Source organism: Neofelis nebulosa, chromosome 12 (genome assembly GCF_028018385.1).
Source record: "Neofelis nebulosa isolate mNeoNeb1 chromosome 12, mNeoNeb1.pri, whole genome shotgun sequence".
NCBI classification, from domain to species: Eukaryota; Metazoa; Chordata; class Mammalia; order Carnivora; family Felidae; genus Neofelis; species Neofelis nebulosa.
This window is the reverse complement of record NC_080793.1, coordinates 73590726-73614363: the sequence shown is the minus strand read 5'-3', so window position 1 is coordinate 73614363 and position 23638 is coordinate 73590726.

Below are 23638 nucleotides of genomic sequence, written 5' to 3'. Positions count from 1 at the left end.
AGCAGAAAGTTCCGTTAGATAGACAGTCATATACGTGTTTGTGTAAAGCATGTGTGTATATGGATCATTCATCCATGGGAAGACTAGAATAGGAAAGGTCTGTTTCCAGATCTGTTTCTCAGATCTGTTTCAAGAAAACAGACTCCTCCAGAAATCTATGTCTGTGGTGAGTGTCAAGATTTGTGAGCCAAGGTTCTTAGTGGCTCTAATTTTCTAATTTCAGAAGAAGAGGCTGCAGAACTAGGAGAGAATCCAGTTTCAGTCAGTACATACTGCGAGAAAACAGAATAGAGAAAACCAGTGAGAATTCACATGGAAACACACACACATACACACTTCTCTTTCTACATATATTTCGAGCTGTCCTCTACATTTCTAGCTTAGAAATGAGGACCAAAACCAGAAAAGACATTAGAAGAAAGGAAAACTATAGACTAGTAGCTCTCACGAATATAAATGAAAAAAATCCTCAACAAAAGGTTAACCATGTAAATCTATCAACGTATAAAATAATTATATGCTTATGACCAAGTGGGATTTATTCCAGGTAGGCCAGGCTGACTCAACATTTGAAAATCAAGTCATTCAATTTTTCACATCAAGTTGAAGAAACAGCATCTGTCCTGTCAATAGATGCAGAAAAAGCATTTCGCGAAATTCAAAATCCATTCAAGATAAAGAGTCTCAACAAACTTGGAATATAAGGGAGCTTCCTAAACTTGACAAAGAAAACATACAAAAAACCTAATCTAACAGCATACTTAATGGTGAAAAACAAGATGCTTTGTCCTAAAGATCTGAAATGATGGAAAGAAATTCCCTCTCAACACTGCCTTTCAACAGTCTGTTAAAAATCCTAGCTAATTCATTTAGACAAGAAAAGGAAATAAAGGTATATGGGTTGAGAAGGAACAAATACAATGGTCTTTTTTAAATAAACAATGTGACTCTCTATGTATAAATACCAAAGAATCAACAAAAACTCTTCTGGAACTACTAAGCATTTATAGAAGTTTACATGATACAAGGTTAGTATAGAAAAGTCAATTGCTTATACCAGCAATGAACAATTCGAATTTGAAATTTAAAAACATGATCTCATTTACATTAGGACCAAAAATTATGAAATAATTAGATACAAAGCTAACAAAATACACAAGGAACTATACAAAAAAAAGTTACAAAACTCTGATGAAAGAAACCAAAGAAGATCTAAATAAGTAGAGAGACAGCCTATATTTATGAATAGGAATATTCAATATTGTTAACTTACCAATTCTTTCAAACTTGATCTGTAGATTCAATACAATCCCACTTAAAATTTCAAGAAGTTCTTTTGTGGGTATTAATAAACTGATTCTAAAGTTCATATGGAAAATCAAAGGACTCAGAGTGGACAACACAATGCTAATGAAGAAGAACGAAGTCAGAGGACTGACACCAACCAACTTCAAGGGTTAATGTAAAGCTACAATAATTAATATAGTGTGGTATTAGTGAAAGAATAGACAAATGGATCAGTGAAACAGAATAGAGAGGATAGGGTGACTTTTAGCGTAGTAGAACTCTTCTGTATGAAACTGTAATGGTGGATACATGACATTATGCAATTTGCAAAACCCATGAAACTGTACAAAGGTGAACCTTAATGTAAACCATGCACTTTAAGAACTGAAATAATGGATTTATATTATGAATTAACTATAACAAACATGTCATATTAATGGACTACATTAATAATAGAGGAAATTGTGATGGGGGCATATGGAAACTCTGTTTTTTGTTCTGTAACTTTAACACTTCTTAAAAATGCAGCCTATTAATTTAAAAAAATATGAGGGCATAAACCCGCAATGTGGTTATTATTCTTTTTATTTTTTGAATTTTTATTCAAATTGTAGTTAGTTAAAATATAGTGTAATATTGGTTTCAGGAGTAGTGATTCATCACAGATATAACACCCAGTGCTCAATAGGACAATACCCTCCCTAATACCCATCACAAATTTAGCCCATCCCCAGCCCACCTGCCTGCCATCAAGTCTCAGTTTGTTCTCTATTGTTAAGGGTCTCTTATGGTTTCTCTCTCTCTCTCTCTCTCTCTCTCTCTCTCTCTCTCTCTCTCTCTCTCTCTCTCTCTCTCTTTCCCCCGGGGGTTGTTCTTAATAACTTCCTCTCCATGTTCACTCTCCATTCAATCAGTTCAAAGATTCAGTGTCCTAAGTTACTTTCAAATTCATTTGTTTTTCTTTTTAACTCTGTGGCCATTTTCTACCCAGATCATCATTAGCTCTATATGGATTTTACAGTATCTTCCAAGCTGGTCTCACTGGCCTCCTATATTGCAGTCTTCCAACTCATTCTTCACAATGTTGGCAGAGTAGTATTTCTTTAATACAAAACATATCATGTCATTACACTGCTTAAAACTCTTCACTGGATTTCTGTTTCCAACCTTCTTTCCAGGTCTTATAAGAACTTTTATTATCTAGATTGTTTACCTTTCAGTTACCTTCTCTGACTACACTCTTTCTTGTCTTCTAGACTTGCCTTATACCGAACGTTGCATAGTGCTACCAGTGCTACGCTCTGTACCACCTTCAGTCTTAATATCTGATCATCCCACTGCTTGAGTACTTTCCTTACCATTTTTTTTTTTTTTACCTCATTTATATTTTATCCTTTGGAATTTAGCTGAGATATTACACCATCTAAGAATCTTTCTACTCTCCACAAACTGAGCTTAATATCCCTCCTGAGTTACTTCAATGTTTCCTTGATGTGATATGCAAACTTCTTGCTGTCTTCTCAGTATCTCCATTTGACCATTACCTCTTTACAGAGTCACATCTACATTTTGTATTGAGGTTATCCCCAAATCTGTAGTATAACAAGCTCTCCCTTTACATATTTGTAAAATGAAAACTACTTGGAATTTGCCCAAAATAATGTCTCACAGTTGAATTCGTGTCATTAATAAAAAGATAGCCCATATATTTATATATATATATTTATATATATATATATATTCATATATATTTATATATATATATATTCATATATATGTATTCGTATATATTTGTGTATATATATGTTAATTGGATGAGTCTAATAGAAGAAAAGAAATAAGGACTAAAAGAATAGGATCAAGGATTATAGTATTAAATTCTTATGATTTTCCAGGACACTCCTAATACCTTGACTGTATTGAGATACAACTCACATTCTATATAATTCACTCATTTAGATTATAAAATTCAGTGGTTTCTTTTTAGTATATTCAAAGTTGTGCAACCATCACTGCAATCAATTGTAGAACATCTGCACAACTGCTCTTTAGCCTTACTCCTCAATCTCTCACGTCCCCAAACCCTAGGCAACCATTAACCTACTTTCTGTCTTTATAGATATAGGTATCTTGGACATTTCCTATAAATGGAATCATAAAATAAAATACGTAGTCCTTTGTGCCTGGCTTCTTTTACTTGGCATAAGGTTCGCAAGGTTTCTACATGCTGTTTAAGTAACTTTTGACAGTTTTAGCTCTGCATCTTGAAAGTTTTCCACAACAGAGCTACCAAAAACATATTCAAATCTAACCTAATCCATTATTTGAAACAATTTTAAGTATCATTATTGACGTTCATCCTGTTGGCCAGTGGTGCATTTTACCATATATATTTTACATGAGAAAATTTAAGGTTTGTTGCCAGTTATGAAGGACTTTATTCTTTAGGCTAGCCTGTCATTTGGGGCTTTGTAAAGTACATTATATGCTATAAATAGGATGCACATTTTTCTTCACTGGAGTTTAATTCAGTGCACCATGGAATAGAATAATATCAAATAGGTTGTGTTGAGTCTGTAAATATATCTATAGTTACTGAAACTGACTATTTAAATGTATGTGTCAGGAATATTATTTGACTGAATCTTACTCCCTTATAGAAAGAGTTCAGCATGCTTCTGAAAACATAAAGGCTTCCTTTGTTTGGCACAATTTGGTATTATCTTCTTCCAACAGTTTGTGATGAAAACATAGGGAATGGTTTTAAAATATTGATGAAATACACATTTATAGTTTAGAGCACTTGTGAACAGTTGATTTACTGTTAATAAAAAAAATATTAACAGCCCTGTTTGCTTTATTATGTGTGCAGTAAGGTAGCTAATGTTCTTTTCCTTCCTTTTGTAGAAATGGTAAATGAAGATTTGCATTCAGGGTAGAGCTTCCTCTTGGGGAAGCAATAGAAGCCTAGACTGACATTCCCTAAGCCCCAAACCTTGTTAAAAGTGGTTTCAGTCCTGGGGACCTAATGCACTGATTGCTTCCCTAGAAGGAGTCTCATTGCTTGCTCCATTCGGTCCTATTACGGAAGGTCTAATTACATCTATTATGCTGTTCAGTTTCACAGAAGGTTGGGGAAGGAAATTAGGGGTATTAGGGAATGGGATTAGGGGAGTGTAAGACACACACATGCACGCACACCACATTGTGGGTTTTGAGAAATGAACTGGTGACCAAACTGGAGTATTTGTGAGATCATACCTAAACTATCAAGTGTGTTACTGTAACAAGACAAAATGGAGATAGTTCCAATTCTATATGATTGCTCAGGCAACAGGGAACCAATTACACTGTCAAAATCTGAGATACTGAAGCTTAAAAGCCCCAGAGGACTTTTTTGCAACTTTTTTTTTTTTTTTTGTCATCAGTAAAACGGCAAGTAACACTTTTTTTTTTATCTTGTTGTAAAGTGTCACTTACGTTCTGAACTCCCCCAAATCTTTCTGAGCACATTTCTTGCCTGCATAGTGCAAACAGTATACGCTTATGCTATGCTTTTGTGTAGCCTAGATGAAGACTATTATCATGGCCTAATAGAGCTCGAAATGGAAAGAGAGAGGGGGTGGAAGGGAGGCTCATTATTTTTTAAATGGCTTCACTTTTCCCATAGGAATCCTATAGATCCCACTTAGCAGAAGCTCATTCTAGCACTGATTAAGTGGGAAATACACAGAATCTCAAAAGGTCAGACCTATAATCAGCTGTCCTCAGGGGTTGATATGGAAAACTTCTTAATCCAACTTGAATTTATTGCCATCTTGTAACACAGTGTGGCAGAAGATATGACATTAAGAAGAGAGATGCATATCGTTTGTGTTTATACATATATATGTACAATTCAGCCATGCGTGCATGCATGTGTGTATAATGGAAGATTGCCCACCCAAACTCACAGGAACGTGGTTTACCTGAATTGTTTGGCTTCTTAGGCAGGCTTCCCTATAGTGATTTTACTTTATTTATGTTACTGATTTGTTTTTATATTGCTAGAGACTTTGGAATTACAGCAAATTAAGTTTACATGGAAATGGCTTTGTATTTGTAAGAAACAATTCAAAAATTATAGACTCTAAAGGTGTATGACTAAAAAAAAGTATGTAAAAGAAGAAACAGGATAACAGAAAAAAGAAGAAAACAAATATAATTCTTAATGTGTCTCCAAACTGTGTGCAAGCCTGTGATAAACACTTCTTTGTGGGAAGAATATACTTGTGGAACTGGATGGCTTAAGCTGGACAAAGCTTGGTTTCTTGTCTCTTGAAATACATTTTTACTTACTTTAGTGAAGAATTATTAGTCAATATTTCATTAAAAAATGACTTTGGTCCAAGGCTGAAGGATTTTTGCTCATCACACCTTAAAATGGCATCTCTATTTATGTCCACACATAAATTTGTAGTCATTTCTATCACCTTTATGCTGAGAGCAGCACCCAAATACAAAATGTTAAATCAGTCATGAACCTTCGTGCTTGCTTATCTGTGTGGAAGAAAATAGATTGTTCTTCTCTCCTCTCCTTGTTCCAAGTAGTTATTAAGTTAAGCCTGGAAGAAAATTGACCTTGGAGTTGTCTTGAGCTGCGAGATTGAGAAAAGGTGTGAAGGTGTCTCATTTAAACATCGTTCCATTCCCCTACTTCCTGGGAGACAAGTGATGGCGAGGAGGACATATAAGTGGCAGAGTGGCATTTCTTTTCACTACATGAGTGGCCTTTTCTTTTCTGGGCTTATGAAAGTGGTGTCATGACCATCTTTTCCTACTCCCCAGAGAAGAGGAAGGAAGAAAGAAGAGAGACTCAGAAGTTCAGAACAGGAAGGTGCTTCCTGCTTTTGTTGAGGGGAAAGCCAGGAGACCCATATGCAGCAAATGGGACGATGAAGAAATGAATGTGTCTGTCTTTTTGTAGTTCTGAATATGTCACAGTGAGTCACAGGACTCTTCTGTTTGTGAGAGACACTTAGAGCACAGCAGCGAGGAAGCCGGGGACATTGAGACGGGGGAGCTGCTCCCGGGGCACAGGAACGCGCCAGCGATGGCATCATTGGAGATGTGAGAATGGATTGGCCAGCAGCGCAGGACAGGAGTCATGTTGCTGGACTTGAATCTCAGCATACGACCCTGGGAAACCTAGTTAGCTGTTCTGGGCCTCATTTTTCTCATCTGCAAGATGGGGATAATAATTGTGGCTGTTTTGAAAGTTTTGAGGGATAGTTAAGTGAAATAATGAATAGAGATTAATGAGAGTGACCAGCACTTAGTAAGTGCTCCTTAGAAGTCAGCTGCCGATCCTGTTCATGCTGGGCATTATAACAGGTGGTAAAAATTCTTGTCTTGATCAACAACACTGGTGATGAGAAAGTAAACCTGGATGTGTTTGCCAAGAGGCGCAAATGTCTTGCCTACTTGACTCAAACAGGTCAAGTGCTTCTGTGTATTCTGGAATGCACCTGTAAGGAAATAATTAACCGAAGAAAAAGAGGAGTAGGTTGATTGAGATGTCTATGGAGATTTCATAGAGGTGTGCATTGATCTTCCGTTCCTAACCAAGTGAGGAATGGCTTCTGATGGAAAGCTGGTCTTAAGCTGAAATGAATATTTTTGCACAGTTACAAATACCCAAGCAACAGACTAGTTTTATTTAAACATGCGCAGAATTTTCAAGAGTTCCATGGTTATGAAATGAGCTTAAGAAGTTTGGATGCTGGCTGCGGTTGGTTAACCTAATTCTGCTATAAAGTATCCTTGAAAAGTCCTCAACAGATATCCTCATCACAAAAACAGGGACAAAGATTCAGCTAGACTCTTGGTTGACAATCTTTTGTATCTAACTGATATGGAGATTTGTCATTTTAAACAACCGTAAAGAATAATAACAGATCAAATAGACCACTTTTTCATGTTACTATTTTTGCCCTGAAAAAGTAATTATCTATGACAGTGTGAGCAGACTGGGAATCTTAAATCAGCAATAATGTTTACCAGATAGGGAAAAAATAATGTACATTTTCTCTAATCCATGCCAATTAGGACAATCATTTGAGGAATCAACATTTGTGAATAATCAACAAATTAGTGAATTACATTTTCATATGTTCTGAAAGTAACTTTTAGTTGTAAAAAGTAAAGAGTGCAATGAGCTTTTGTTATTTTATTAACATAGAAAAATTGCTTAAATGCCATTCTCCTTCATTTTAATGTAACATCATATTAAGTATAAGCATAATATATCATAAACAGGTCTTAATTTTCATATGTTTCTGAGGGCATACTATATAACAAGCACTGTGCTGAGTACTGGAATTTAATGGGGAATACGCCTTAAGACATCTTCTTTGCTAATAGAGGAAGACAAACAATAAGCATACAAAGAAGTAAACAAGTAAACAAGGTTGTTTCCAATTGTGACGAACATTAGAAAGGAAATCCAGTGAGCTTAGAAGTGCTGCTTTAAGGAAGAGTTTCGGTTCTGTTTCTGTTTTTTAAATTTTTTTAATGTTCTTTATTTTGAGAGAGAGAGAGAGAGAGAGCACGATTGGGGAAGGGGCAGAGGAGACACAGAATCCCAAGCAGACTCCGGCCTCTGAGTTGTCAGCACAGAGCCCAGCGCGAGGCTCGAACTCACGAACCATGAGATCATGACCTGACCCAAAGTCAGACACTCAACGGACTGAGCCACCAAGGCACCCCGGGAAGGGTTTTTTAAGGTGCTATTTGAGCCAAGACATGAAGAATGGAAGGATGCTGGTCATGTGAAGGAAACTATCAGCTTGAAAAGGCTCAATGTGTCTGGAGGATGAAAAGGTGCTGAGCGTGACTGGAACACAGTAAGGAAAGGGAGAGTAGTACCTGAGGCATGGGTACTGGAAGGAGGCAGGATTACACCAGGTAGGTACTGGAAACCATGGCAAGGTTTAGGATGTAGAAGCCACTGGTTAGTGTGTGTGTGTGTGTGTACGCGCGCGCGCGTGAGAAAGAGAGAGACAGAGACAGACAGAGATTCAGTTGGGACAAACGAATTATTAGTTTTCTGGTTTTTTTCAGCCTTATTTTTGCATACACACAGAACGACACACAACTGAAGATCTTAGCAGTTGGGAAAAGGACACATATTAGGTGGAATTTCTCTCTTAAAGCAACCATGCTACTTGAGAGAGAGAGAGTTTTCATACACACACATACACATCTATATACATATACACATGTGTGACATAGCTTTATATTTCCTTCTTTAAGCAGGGACGTGAGGTTCCCTAATTTGTGTTTGAAATGAACAATTTGACTGTGGGCTGAACAATGGACTATAGCAAGGCAAGACTGGAAGCAGAGAAAGCAGTTAAGAAGATATTGTAGTATCCGAGGGAAGAGATGGTAGGGGCTTGAAATAAGGGGGGACGGCTAGGAAGATAGTGTCATATTCATATATATATGTATACATATATATATATGTATATATATATGTATATATAGTATATTTTGGAAGTAGAGTCAATAGGACTCATGATGGATTGAATGTAGAGGTTGAGTCACGAGAAAATTAATGTGGGTTGTGGTACAAAACAGGCAGGGAGCTGGTGGGTGTTTAACATGACAGACCTTTGTTGCAGCAAAAACACTCTGGCCTTCCATAAATCACTGTAGCATGCAACATCAGGAATTCAGAAAGACCAAAAAACTCCATTAGCCCTGAACCATAGCATCTCTATAATAGACATATTTAACAAAACGACATTAGTGCTATTCATTTTTCTTGTTATGCATATTTGAGAAAGCAGGCCAGAGAAATACAAAATAGTACATATGGTGTGATCACATTGTTACTGAGAATACAGGAGGAAAAGCGAAGCAAGAACAGGCTGTTTTACTGAGGTGGGAGGCAAGTGCACTCCCTGTTCCCTCAAACCCTCAGATTTCCTGTGCTGAGTTCCAGGCTGGGCTGCAACACGATTTCCGATAGAGTCCGTTCACAGCTGTGCTCGGGAGAGGGGGGCTGCTGATGTTTCCTCTGAGGTAGTGTTTTTCAAATGATGGGTGTGACCCTCTCTCTAGTGGGTAATATAATAAAATTAGTGACAACTGACCAGCATTGGAAAAAAAGTTTAATAGAAAACATTATAGTGCTCCTTCTCCAGTATTGTTTTGTGAATTCCTTGTTTTTATTTCATTTATATATATGGATGGATGGATGGATGGATGCTTCAATGCAAAATGGATTTATTATGTTAAAAAGAAAACCGTAGGTCCCACATGGAGTCACTCACTTTAAGACCCCCATATCAGTCAATGGAGACTTAATCTTAACCTAACTACAGTTTCAACCCTCTCCCAACACCCCCAGAAGGTAACCTGTAGCAAGTCAACCTGGAATTTCCTGGTTAGCACTAGGAAATTTACTGATAGACCCTTTCCATTCCCCTTAGGAGGGCAGCCTAGCCTCCAACAATGGATTTTTTGCTAATAATTTCCATTTTCCACTCATTCTCTACCTTTAAAAACTTTTCATTTTCTGCAACTAGATGGAGCTCCTTTTGATTTGCTAGATAGGATGACACCTGATTCATGAATCGTTTAATAAAGCCAATGAGATCTTCAAATTCACTTGGTGGAATTTTGTTGTTTAACAAAGGGAGCACCTGGTGGCTCAGTCAGTTAAGCATCAGACAGACATCTGCTTAGGTCATGATCTTGCAGCTCATGAGTTCAAGCCCCGAATTGGGCTCTGTGCTGACAAGAGTCTGGAGCCTGCTTTGGATACCAAGTCTCCCTCTTTCTCTGCTCCTCCCCAGCTCACGCTCTGTGTCTCTTCTCTCAAAAATAAATAAACATTAAAAAAATTAAAAAAAACAATTGTAAGGAGTCTAGGTTAAAAAGAAGAGTTAGAAAGCTTCTGCTCTCAGGTACATTCTCACTGGGAAATCCCCAGTTTCGTGCCTCAGTTTAACTGTTCAAAGACTTGGACTAGAGTTATTTGCTCAATCTCATCCATGGTGTATCTTTTTGGCATGCAGACACAGAGGAATTGAACAAATGTTTTAGATGGACTAGTTGGTGGGTGGTGAGTCTTGGAAAAGAGGTGGGAAATATAAAACCCACCAAGAGACTAGGGAAATGAGATGAAAACACCAGAACTTCATGACAGTACTCAGCAGGTTATCATTTGGGGAAAGGTTGGCGTAATAAAGAGCAGGGGTGGGGGGCGCCTGGGTGGATTAGTCGGTTAAGTGTCCGACTTCAGCTCAGGTCAGGATGTCTCAGTTCATGGGTTCAAGCCCCACATCAGGCCCTGTGCTGAGCTCAGAGCCTGGAGCCTGCTTCTGATTCTGTGTCTCCCTCTCTCTCTCTGCCCCTCCCCCACTTGCACTCTCTCTCTCTCTTTCTCAAAAATAAAAATAAACATTAAAAAAATTGTAAAAAAAATTTTATAATAAAAAAACGAGTGGAGGGCCTCATAGGTAATCTTTGCCTCTACCTTTGGATGAGAGACTCATAACTGTCATCTAAAGAATTTCTAGATGGGCAACCTAAATGCTGCCTCTTCCTAAAGGAAAATTCAAGAAATTAGAAATGGCACTATGCCTTCATAGTTCTGCATCCTCATTCCCCTGGCCAAACCTCATCGATTGGACTTGCACTATAGACAATGTCGGCACCTGATTTTTTCATGTCACAGATAGACAAACCCTGGGAGATTGCCGCATGGTCAGAGCAAAGCCAAACTGTAAGGCAATTGTAAGAATGAAAAGACAGAAGCCCTTCTAATTACAGACTGAACAAGTGACTGAACAAGTGTCCTTCATCTCTCCTGGCAGTAACAAGGGAAAGGGTTCAAAAGTTTTAGAGCAAATAAAACAGCTTTTGGATTTTCCGAACGTCTGCCCAGGACATCTCTTTCAGACAGAAGTGGTTGCAGAAGACAGGTGTTCAAGTACCTGTTTCCACCTTTTCTCCTCTCAGGCTACTGTCTCTGAGGGTCGTGCAAGACCTGAGTAGCCCCTGAGGGTGCTACGAGGGGGGTGGTTATATAATACTTGTCATATATAATACTAATATACTTAAGAAATATAATCCTATACAAAAAATGTGATACGTGATAAAACGCTCCTTATTTTTCTCTCCAGTATACTTTATTATTTTTTTTAAGTTTTTACTTATTTTTGAGACAGAGAGAGACAGAGCATGAACGGGGGAGGGTCAGAGAGAGAGGGAGACACAAAATCGGAAGCAGGCTCCAGGCTCTGAGCCATCAGCCCAGAGCCTGACGCGGGGCTCGAACTCACGGACCGCGAGATCGTGACCTGAGCCGAAGTCGGACGCCTAACCGACTGAGCCACCCAGGCGCCCCCTCTCCAGCATACTTTAAATGCTCTTCTGAAATGGGCTTTGCCAGATAATTCTAATCCTGGAATTGAGACCATTGTTGGCTTTTTAAGACCTTTTCTTTTTTTTTTTTATTTTTTTTTTTATTTTATTTTTTTTGGGACAGAGAGACAGAGCATGAACGGGGGAGGGGCAGAGAGAGAGGGAGACACAGAATCGGAAACAGGCTCCAGGCTCCGAGCCATCAGCCCAGAGCCTGACGCGGGGCTCGAACTCACGGACCGCGAGATCGTGACCTGGCTGAAGTCGGACGCTCAACCGACTGCGCCACCCAGGCGCCCTTAAGACCTTTTCTTAATGAGAGATATGGTTATAAATATCCATTTCATGCCTCGTATTGTTTCTAAGTAAACCTCTGATCACTTTTTAAAGTCAGATTCAGAGAGAATAGTATGTGATGGTTATTGGAATCAGCCTAAGGGAAGGAAAGTGCTGAGTATTTTCATTAGTGAATATTAAACAGAAAATTCAGACTGTGTGCATAGTTGTAGGTGCTGTTTTAAGAGGGACATCAGCAGACTGGAATGTGCTCATAAAAGGGAAAAGGCGACAGTTTGCACATCACAGATCTGGAAAACAAATTATGTGAAAAACAAGTAAAAGAAAATAAGAATTCATTTATTCAGGAGGAAAGTGTAAGCTATTATATTGCTGGTAGCAGGCAAAAGCTTCTGTGAGAAAGTGTAGTAAAAGGAAAAAGAAGCTTTTGGGGAGATGTGAAAGTGGGCATTATATATATTTAGCCTTTATGTAGATAGAGGATCGATTAAACTTCTTTAGGTCTCCATTTCCTTATTTGTTGAAAAAGAAGGAAAACGAGGAGGAGGAGAAGGAGAGAGAGTCTGACCAAACTGGTGCTTTTCAGCAGGAGCGGTCTGGATTTTCTGAGGCCCAAAGCTTATATAATTTGGGGACCTTCTTTAAGAAAAGAAAATTAGATATTTATTTAGAATATAAGCTATGCCACAACAAATTACAATGTTTAAAAAACTGGAAAATACTACAGACATCCTGAAGTCCAGGGAGGGGGGGAAATGCCAAAATGTCCTCACTGGTTAGCTGCCTGACACACAATTATGATCCTTTTTAGCCTGTATTTTGGACTGCAGACTCTTTGAGCAAATCTTCATGTTACAACATATTAATAATATACATTTCCATTATTTACATAGAATAGAAAGATGCTTCAGTGTTCCTTCTAGCATAGTTGATAGATGTCTTTAGTTATGGATAACTTAGATACTTTTCCACAAGGCAGATTTTGGCAGATTTTGTCCATTTCAAACCACCTTTTCGCACCGCTACCAACCACATGCTTCCGGTGCAAATAAGTTGTTTTCAGATAAGTTTGACTTTGATTTGTGAATTTCCTCCGTGGAGCCCTGCCTCTTCTGTAGAAATGCCTTAGGTAGATGATAAGTGGCTCTTCCCCCACCAGGCATAGGTCAGGTGGTGGAGAGCCTTCTGCTCACGTTTTAACTGGAGAAACCCTGCTCACCCCAAGTTTATAAAAATTAACTTCCACAGGGTAGTGAGGGAACACTGCCTTCGGTGTAGGCACCAGAGTGACTCAAAAATAACGCCAAGGAAAAGTTAGTCTGCTTTTTATTATCTCCATGTGTCAGCAATTCTGAATAATGTCAGTGAAGAAAATATTCCTCTACCAAAAAGCTTTTGTTGGTCTGAGTTCAAAATAATTGTTGCAGTTACTCTTAGGTTTTAATAATAGATATGTAAGCTTCAGATTGGCATGTTTTTATTACTTATACTTCAATAAACATTGTATTCTGCGTGGAAGCTAATTTGGAAAACTCCCAGCCTCCAAAACATCCAGACCGTTCCAGGAATTGGTTTCTAGATTAAGTTCCTAATGGTTCTGAACCGTTCATGCTTGCCTCAGTCACAGTCTTCAGTCGCTGTGGGATTAGGTACTCCTGCAATGAAATAGTAGATTTGAAGTAAACAATGTCAGTAGAGTGATTGGGAAGTGGAAGAAACAGAACTTGAATCACAGCGATTTTGTCATTCTATCTGACCACTTGGAGATTTGTTTGGGTTTAAATTATAAAGCAGTGAAACAGATTACAAATTGCAAGTTTGTTTTAGTGCATTCAGACTGCTGTAACAAAATGCCACAGACTGGGTAGCTTATAAACAACTCGCGTTCATTTTCTCACCTTTCTGGCAGCACCAGCAGATTAGGTGTTAAGAGAGGACCTCCTGGTTCATAGATGGTGCCTCCCTGCTGTGTCTTCACAAGGTGGGAGGGGCCGGGGAATCTCTCCGGAGCCTCTTTTAAAGGCACTAATCCCTGGGCGCCTGAGTGGCTCAGTCGGTTGAGCGACTGACTTCGGCTCAGGTCATGATCTCACCGGTTTGTGAGTTCGAGCCCCGCGTTGGGCTTTGTGCTAACAGCTCAGAGCCTGGAGCCTGCCTTGGATTCTGTGTCTCCCTCTCTCTCTGCCCCTCCCCTGCTCACTCTCTGTCTCTCAATAACAAATAAAAACGTTAAAAAATAATAATAAATAAATAAATAAAGGCACTAATCCCATCCGTGAGGACTCTTGCCTTTAGGACTTAAGCATTGTGAATTTGGTGGGGGGGGGGGGTAGACACCAAATACTCTTACGATAGCAGAGGAATACTATTTTTGTTTGGTGAGTGCAAATTTTATTTCAACAATACGTTGGAATAATATCTCTAACAATGAAATTGTTATAATATCTCTAACAATGGATTGGAATAATATCTCTAACAATGAAATTTATTCTTTCTTTTAAAATTGTTTTTAAAAACAAAGAACAATTTAAAAGTAATTACTGATTACTGCATCAGAATTACTGAAAATAATTTGATTTTATAGAGAAGGTTGTTAACAAATGACCTGTTTCAGATGTCAAATACAATGGGTACACCAATTTACAAAGTTTGGAAACCACTGTAGTAGAGGGTCAAGCCACAGAACCCGAGGTCAAACAGTGATACATGCTTTTGAGAGTGAAAGCTTTGCTCCCCTAGTTCAATCTCAAATAATGCTTTTTAAAATTAGAATTGTCAAGAAATGAAATGGGCTTCTTGAGAGCTAAGAAATTTCCAGAAGAAATGTTAAAGCAGAGTCTGATTGACTTATCAAAGATTTTGTTGAAGAAAAAAAAAATTTCACGAAAGACTCAGATCCTTTTGAAGATTCTGCGGTATTTCTACTCAACCCGTCTTTATTAGTTATCTATTGCTGCATAACGAGTACCCTGAAACAGAGCGACATTAAACAATAAATATCTATTATCTCATAGTTTTTGTGGATCAGGAATCTGGGCATAGTTTGGCCACTGGCGGGGGGTGGGGCATGGATTGTAGCTCAGGGTCTCTCATGAGGATGCAGTCAAGCTGTGGCCACAACTGCAGTCTCTTCTGAAGGCTCTGTTCAGAGCCTTAAGTCTCTGAACTTAAGTTCAGAGACTTAAGTCAAGTGGCTGTTGGCAGGCCTGAAATCAGGAGTCAGCAAACTACACTTTGCGGGAACACAGCAGTGTTCATCAGCTTACATATCGTCCAGGGCTCTTTTTGCTCTGTCGACTATTTGTATGTATTAACTATATTTTCCTAATTTCTGTATTCTTGACGCTTTGATATTTGGGGCTTTGCTGACCTGGGAGGGACAGCCCCTCCCAGTGTTAGCTAATTCCCGTAGATAATAAATAACTGCCTGAGAGATCACCCTTGATATACAAATCAATCAATCTAGACAGAGCCCATACCTCCAGCCATCACCTTTTATACTCTGGGCCACTATCCCTGGCCTAATCATCCCAGGCAGGTACTAGACAATGAAGGACAGCCCGTATGCCCAGGGCCTGCCCACATATTTCAAACTGTTCAATCCTAAACTTGCTTACCCTGTTTACTTTTCCAGGCCCATTCCTTCCTAGGAAAGCTATAACAAAAGCTCTCAACCTGCAGTTCCCCTCTCTGATTGCTCGTTGTACCTAGATACTTAACCCGTGCAGCATGCCATGTTAGTAAAAGAAAAGTTTTTTCTTAATGACAGTCATTTTCATGTCTGTGTGTCTTCCCATACCAAATTACAACAAACCCGGTATGCTATTAAAACATGGTAACAGAGACTTTACGGGCCACAAAGCCTAAAATATTTGCTATCTGGCCCTTCACCGAAAAAGGTGACCAGCCTTTTCTTTAGAAGATACTCTTCCAAGTTAATTCACATGGCCCTTGACAGGCCTCAGGGCATTCCAAGCTTACTCACATGACCCTCTTGCTAAGCTGACCCACTGTTCCATATTCAGGACTTTCAGTGTTAAAAGCAGGAAAGTTCTGGGAAAATTTTGACAGTTGGTCACCCTGGCAAGACATGGCAGCTAGTGTTTCCCAAACTGGGCAACTGGAAAGCAAGTGTTCAAGGTGGAAGCCGTAGTCATTTTGTAACTTTTCCCAGAATTTTTTTTTTTTTTATAAATTCTTTTTTAGTTGATTTACTTATTTTGAGAAAGAGACAGCACAAGCTGGGGAGGAGCAGAGAGAGAAGGAGAGAGAAACCCAAGCAGGCTCCGTGCTGTCAGTGTAGAGCCCAATGTGGGGCTCGAACTCACAAAAGGTGAGATCGTGACCTGAGCTGAAGCTGAGAGTCAGATGCTCAACTGACTGAGCCACCCGGCACCCCAACTTTTCCCAGAATTGGTATCTCGTCACTCCTGCCGTATTGTATTAGTAGATTCAATGCAGCTGCCACCCAAAGGGAGATTATATAAGGCTGTGAGTGCCAGGAAGCAGGGCTCCTCGGGGGCCAAGTTAGAAACTGCCTACCCTACCATCCTCTCCTATCTTCCCACCACTACGACAACAAATGAAAAACTTATATTTTTCAGTTTTCAATTTTTATGAAACACGAATCGACGCTTCTTGGAGCCATACTGCTTATGTATGTCCATCAACACAAGAAGAGATCAAATCATGCTTTGTGTGGCAAGGGTATGAGATCATGATAAAATGTGGGATTTACTCTCCATTCTGATAATTAGTGTTAAACTGCTTATGTCACTAATACATGAACATGGTTTATGGCATATCTTCCTCAAAGTACCCCAGTGAAACCACACAACTCACATTTCCCTGTGGATTTAGCAGTGCTGGCAATTATAATTATCTCTTTAGTGCACATCAAACACTAAGCATCCTCAGCTATATTTGAGAAATATATAGCCATCTGTATTTAAAATAATAGATTAGTTCATAAAAGATCCTCTCATTGATATATTTCCTTCATTTTTTTTCCCTTTCTCAATTTCTATCCTTTGTTCTAGAAAAGAGACCATTAGCTGAATGATTACTTAATAAGCATCTACATTCTAATTATGATTTTCCCTTAATGTGGGTAATCTTTCCATTCATTTCTTTTCTTTTAGGAACATCTGCTTGAAAACATAATCTTTATTTTTAAGATATCATCTGTCCCTGTAGTTCCCTTCCCTCTTGAAGCTCCAGTCTTGAGCTCTGATATCACCATTAGTTGCTATGGAAATAATTATGATGCCACAAACAGAGAATTATGACTTCATGCCGGGAAGTAGCAGTGGGAAGCCCGTGATTAAAAAAAAATTGTTAACCTTCTAGCTGATTTTAAAACGAGTGGGAGGGAACTAAATTCAAGGAAGAAAACCCTAGTTTCTCCAAGTGCACTGTTTCCAGAGTTGTCTTGATCTGGTTTAGAAGAATTTACACCATTCAATCTGATTTTTCTGATGAGTCACCGAGCTTGTCAAACACTGAGGGACCTTTTATTCAACTTATCTAAACTCTGCCCATGTCTGTATGCAGTGGGTGATGGAATTGTGAATGTGCTGGCACTGCCATTTCAGTCTCCTTAATGATAAATACCAATCTCCACAGTCCTACCAATCACAGGGCAGTCCCCAAAGATCATTATGAGGGCAAAACAAATGGACTCAGAGTGCTGCATTTCATGTATTTCTTAAGTATACATAGCCTCCATCTAAAATAAATATCATAGCACTGAGCAACTCCTATTAATATGAATTCTGCTGCATAAAACATGATAAGAGAGCCAACTTCCAGAACAGCAATGTTATTTATTACAGAGAGAAAATGCCATATGGAAAGGGAGCCCGGGGACCTGGATTCTGAGTTGAGCTACTCCTTGGCTTCAGTCTATAACCTTGAGCAATTCAGGGAGCCTCCCTGGGCCTCCTTTTCATGGGAATGGTGATAGTAATAGGAAAACCTCTACTACAGTTGCTGCCCAGGGATCCTCTAAGAATTAATGAGATAGTGTCTACAGAGCATTTTGAAGCCCTTAGACAAAATGAGAAAGATAACTAAGAAAAATTTTAAGATATTTTAAATCAGGATTAGACTCCAATTTGGATTTTTTGAGAAGTGGCCTGCATAAGGCTGGTTTCTTCCTCAGAAATTCAAAGGTAACAAAGTCATCAGGCTGAGTTGCACTACAGATTTTTAAATAATCCAATTATCTTGATCAATTATGAGATTGGTTCTGGCAAACCAAACTAATTTCTGTTTAGGATGAGGAAATATGAAGGAGATTGTGTTAGGCAAAAATGGCCAGAATGTAATGTATTTACCAACCAAATGTTACTTTTCAGTTTACTTTTGCTTCAAAGGTGCCTATATTGAATGTCCAGAATTCAAATATTCAGCCAGTAATTTTTTAGCTTCCATTTTATTGCCCTGTTGTGAAGAAGTGCTTTTGAGTTTATACAGAAGTGAACCGTATATATCTGGGTAATATTTTAAAAATATTTAACATATATCAACTGTTTTAAATAGTAACAATAAAGGAGTACCTTTATTTATTTTTAACTACCTTACTGCAGTCAGTTGTCTAGTAATTTCAGTTTTCTAAATAGTATATTTGAACACTGATTGTATTTCGGGAGCAAATGAACAGCCATTTCAAAATCATAATGTAGGTATCTGATTAGTGGGCATAAAGTATGCTAATGGTATCTGAAAAGGGCAGCTAAAAAAATCATTATAGGTAGTATATTCCGTGTACATTTTTAATATTACTTGAAAAAGTTCTTTTAAGTCTATACATCGAAATATTTACATTGGTTATCTGTATAGTGGGATGTCAAGAATTTCTTATTTTCTTTAAATAACTTTTGTGAATGTTTAGAAATTCCAGACCATAACTAAAAAATAAAGCTAATTTTATTTTTAAGATGAAAATAATTTTGGGGGCACCTGGGCGGCTCAGTCTGTTAAGTGACCGACTTCTGCTGAGATCATGGTCTCGAGGTCCATGAGTTCAAGCCCTGCATCGGGCTTTGTGCTGACAGCTCAGAGCCTGGAGCCTGCTTCGGATTCTGTGTCTCCCTCTCTCTGCCTCTCCCCCACTTGTACTCTGTCTCTCTCTCTCTCTCTGTCTCAAAAATAACTAAACATTAAAAAAATTAAAAACAAATAAACAAAATAATTTATTAAAATGAAAATAATTTTTATAGATGGAAATGCTTTCTTTCTCCCTCTTCTCAGTGTTTTCTGTAGATAATTTGAGATAATGAATATAAAAGTACCTCGGAAATTGTGAACTACTCTGTAAATGTGTATTTCTGGTGGTTTTAAAATCCAAATTTCAAGCCCTTTAAAATGAAGACTGTTTCTCAATTCATTCCAGGAATGTCCTTACATTGCAGCTGTGCAAAAATATTTTCTTCATTTGGAAACCAACCCAAGATCACTTTTATGTAAGTTAGAAAAAAGTACAACACATTTCCTTCACACCTCAAATATCACAGACGGAAAACTGTCATTTTGTCTCACTATTTTCTATGCCATAATGATAAAAAAAAAAAAAAAATGTGGCAAATTTCCTAATCTATGCCTTAGGAAAATTTAGGATTTTAACTGTTTCTGCTTACAATTGACTATTTGCGAATGAATTACTTTTGCCTAGTAATAGCCATTTCTTAGTGCTCAGCTCAGGTCTTGATCTCAGGGTAGTGAGTTCAATCCCGATGTTGAGCTCCACGTTGGGCGTGAAGCCTACTTTAAAAAAAAAAAAAAGAACAAAACTTGACGTTACCCATTTATTCTGTGTCTACATAAGTCAATCTATACTGTTTTAAACAGAGGACCTGCTTTTGATCTGAAAAGTTCAGATTGAAAATATACATAGAAATTATATAATAACAGTTCATTTCATTTTCTTTTCTTTCCTCTGCTTTTTCTTTTCTTTCTTTCCTTTTCCTTCCTTTTCTTTTTAAGTTTATTCATTTATTTTGAGAGAGAGAAAGAGAGAGAGAACGAGCAAAGGAGAAGCAGAGAGAAAGAAGTAGAGAGAGGATCCCAAGCAGGCTCCATGCTGTCAGCGTGGAGTCAGAGGTGCAGCTCAGCTTCACAAACCGTGAGATCAGGACCCGAGCTGAAATCAAGAGTTGGCCGCTTAACCAGCTGAGCTATGCAGGTGCCCCTCATTTCATTTTCTGATACATAAATCTAAAAACTAAAAAAATAAAAAAACTAAAGAGGCAAAAACATAATTTTGATATTTAAGATAATCTGATGTTGACTTTTAATGACTCCATGACCAATATGATCAATAGACCAATACAATCAATACTACAGGCAATAATGAGGCCTACAATATAGCAACATCTAAATACAAACATTTCAAGGTAACTTTTAAAAGAAGCCTCTATTTCAGATATTAGAATTTCTGAAATGTATCTTATACTGGTTTCCAGCTCTTCAGTAGGTATAGACATTTATTTTATTATTGTGAACAATTATTATCTTAGCTGGTTAACTCAGGTTCATAAATGACTCTTAAAAACATCATGAGCTAGTTAAAGTTATTTTGTCTGCTAGTTTTGATTGTGCTTTGCCGGTCCTATTACTGTCAGCCACCTCTGTAGCTGGATATGTGTACCAACTTTCTCCTGCTCCCTGTACTGTTTTGATAGTAGGTTTTGTGACCTTTAGAAAAGTGGAGTTGCAGATTTAGCCTCGTTGGGAATATGAGCCCACAGACTTGGTATTTCTATCATGTGCACACCAACATACAGTCTTTGGTAAGTCCAAAGGTATCAGTAATGGAGTTTTACATACAAGGACCAAAATTACCATCACTGTAAATAGATTTTCTTTTTAAGTGAAACAGCAATATGGAATCGATAATTTCTGCAAAATATAAAAAGATAACATTGAAGATAAACGTATAAGAGAAAATTAAGACAATAAAAATGTGATTTCTTTGAAATCGACAGTCACTTATTACTCATTAAAATCAATCCTTAGTCATTAAAGAATGCTCAGATGTCATGATGTTCTGGAATTCTGTGCTTCAGAGTAGCTGGTGATTGATAGTATAGCTTCTGCTGCTCCTGTAGGGATGAGCGGATTTCAGGAACTTAAGAGAAAACAGATGAGGACTCTTCTCTGGCTTGTGGCCTCTCCAAAGCAGAAACTCAACCCCAGCTCCTAAAAAGCCCAAGAACCCAAAGATTTGGAACCTGGGTTCTTTTAGGGAGAATGGACATCCCAGATGTGATTGTCTTTATTTTTCTTCTTCCTTTCTGCTCAGACTCTGCTGTGGAGATAAAACCCCCAACTTATGATAGCCACTGATGTTCAGATCTACATTTCAGAGTGGTGTTCCAGACATGTTTCTAAATGGCCTGCTATAATAATTCATCAACTAGATAATACACAGGGACCTGAAATATTTAAAAATAAACTCATGTAAAACCACCACCTATGCTGATATTATAAGTTAGAAGTTTTAATGTCATGCCAAATGCCTCAGTGTTTCAAACTTCAATATCCTCATCTGTAAAATGGTGAAAAGAATTTCCTCTTCATAGAGAATTATGTGGCTTAAATGTGGTAATGGGTGTAAAAAGCTTAGCCTAGGGCCGATACAGTGTTAACTCTCAATACATATTAACTGTGGAAGCAGTGGTGATGGTGAGTGATCACCATATCTACTTTCACCAGATAGGTTTTGCCTAATTATCTGTTTCTGAATTTAGAATGTGAGCCCACATTTACAAGAACCCTATCCTAGTTATCTTTGCTTCTGACATAGTAATGATCTGCTGTTTGTTAAGTGACTAGATTCATAAATATTACATTAATTGTATTTTACATGCTATAACCATTTTCACTGGATATAAACTTGTCGTGCTCTTTATTTTGAACTTTGCAACTATCTTATGAGGCATGTAAGATAGATACAACATATTCATAATCCAAAGAAAGAGGGTGAGGAGCTAAGTGACGTGGCTGAGCTCAATTTGTTAGGAAATGATTTCTTGACTCTGTTGTGTTTTCCTTGTTGTGTTGAGAACACAATCATCTTTATGCCAAATAATACCTTTATTTACTTCCAGTTGGATCGGTGAGTAAGGGCCTGTGGGGGCAGTTGGAACAAAAGAGGGTAGTTTCAGAAAGATACACATAATGATTTCCTCGATGATGATTTTTATCAAAGGTCAAAATGGGCTGTGATCTTCCATAAAAAATTGGTTCGACCTGAAAACCAAGTTCAATACCAAGTGAAAAGACTTGCCAATGCCATCTAGACTGATGACTGATCTCCTTCAGAGACAGCATAAATTTCTTTAAACTCCAAGAGCATGACTATATAATAATGTTTATATGTATCCAGGCTATGTATGCCTATCTCAAAGAAATTAAAAATCAGATTGTAGGATAAATCAAAGTGCCTAGCAATCTGTATCTGACATTTTAACATGAGCCTGACCTCAAGGTTAGAGAAGACTGGCCTGGTTCTGTGTGATAGGAGATGATTTGACCTTAGAGAATGTAAGCAGAAAAAAGGGTTCATCTGAATCTTCTTATAATCCACATCAAGCACACCAAGTACAGAGAGGCAAGTGACTTGAATTCTTTTCATAACAGGGGGTTCCCAGTATCTCCATGTTCTGACATGGTATTCATGTTTCATTTTGAGTACCGAATGAAGGGGAGCAGAACTTGTCATCCCCAAATATGCCTCTTTGACATAAGAATTATTTTAGGATGATTATTTTTGAGAAAGAGCAGACACAGGAGAAGTTCTGAAAACCAAGTAAAAGTTACTCTTTTGTAAGAGACATTTACATGTGTTAGCCTGAAAAATAAAACTGTCAGTTATTCCACCAGCAAAAATGAGTTCATGTGGGAATAACAGAGTTGCAATTTAGGACAAGGAGCAAAACCATAGGCAAGTCTGGAGAACAAAGGAGAGAAAGGTTCTCTTATAGGAGTCTGGAAGCCTGTTTGTTATAAACAAAAAGTCCATTGGAACAAACTGGGAGTTCAAAGTGTTGTGGTTTTCATTGGCTGAGTTGTGATAATCTCTCATTGGCTGGGCCATTGCCAGGGGAGAAGAAAATGCTTCTTGTTCCTGCTGGGGTAGTAAAGCAGTATTAAACATCTCTTCCTGTTGGGGTCTGAAATTAACAAGAGTGGTTGGCGGGGGCAGGGGGGGGAGCCCCCCTTCTGGCCTCTCCACTCTGCTTTAAACTAGCTTTTCTTTTATTAATCTTCACACTTTAATAAGGAATCTCCATTTGTAAGGGTGTTTTCTTCTCTGTACCAGAAAGAGGAGGATGACTCCAAGTCTCCAGAAACCTTTACCAACGGAGAAGGCAGCAACTTAAATGTGCATAACAACCATAACTTGAGTGTGTGTGTGTGTGTGTGTGTGTGTGTGTGTGTGTGTGTATGCTTTGCCTGATAATCTGCCATAACTAGTTCCTCCATCTTCCAACATCTTTCTTTTGTCTTTAGCTGGAGATGGTATTTAAGGCGATGGCTTGGGCCATTTCAGAGTTACTCAGTTTCCCTGGGTACCTCGCATGTATACAGGAGACATACATGCTATTAAACTTCTGTTTGTTTTTTTAATGTT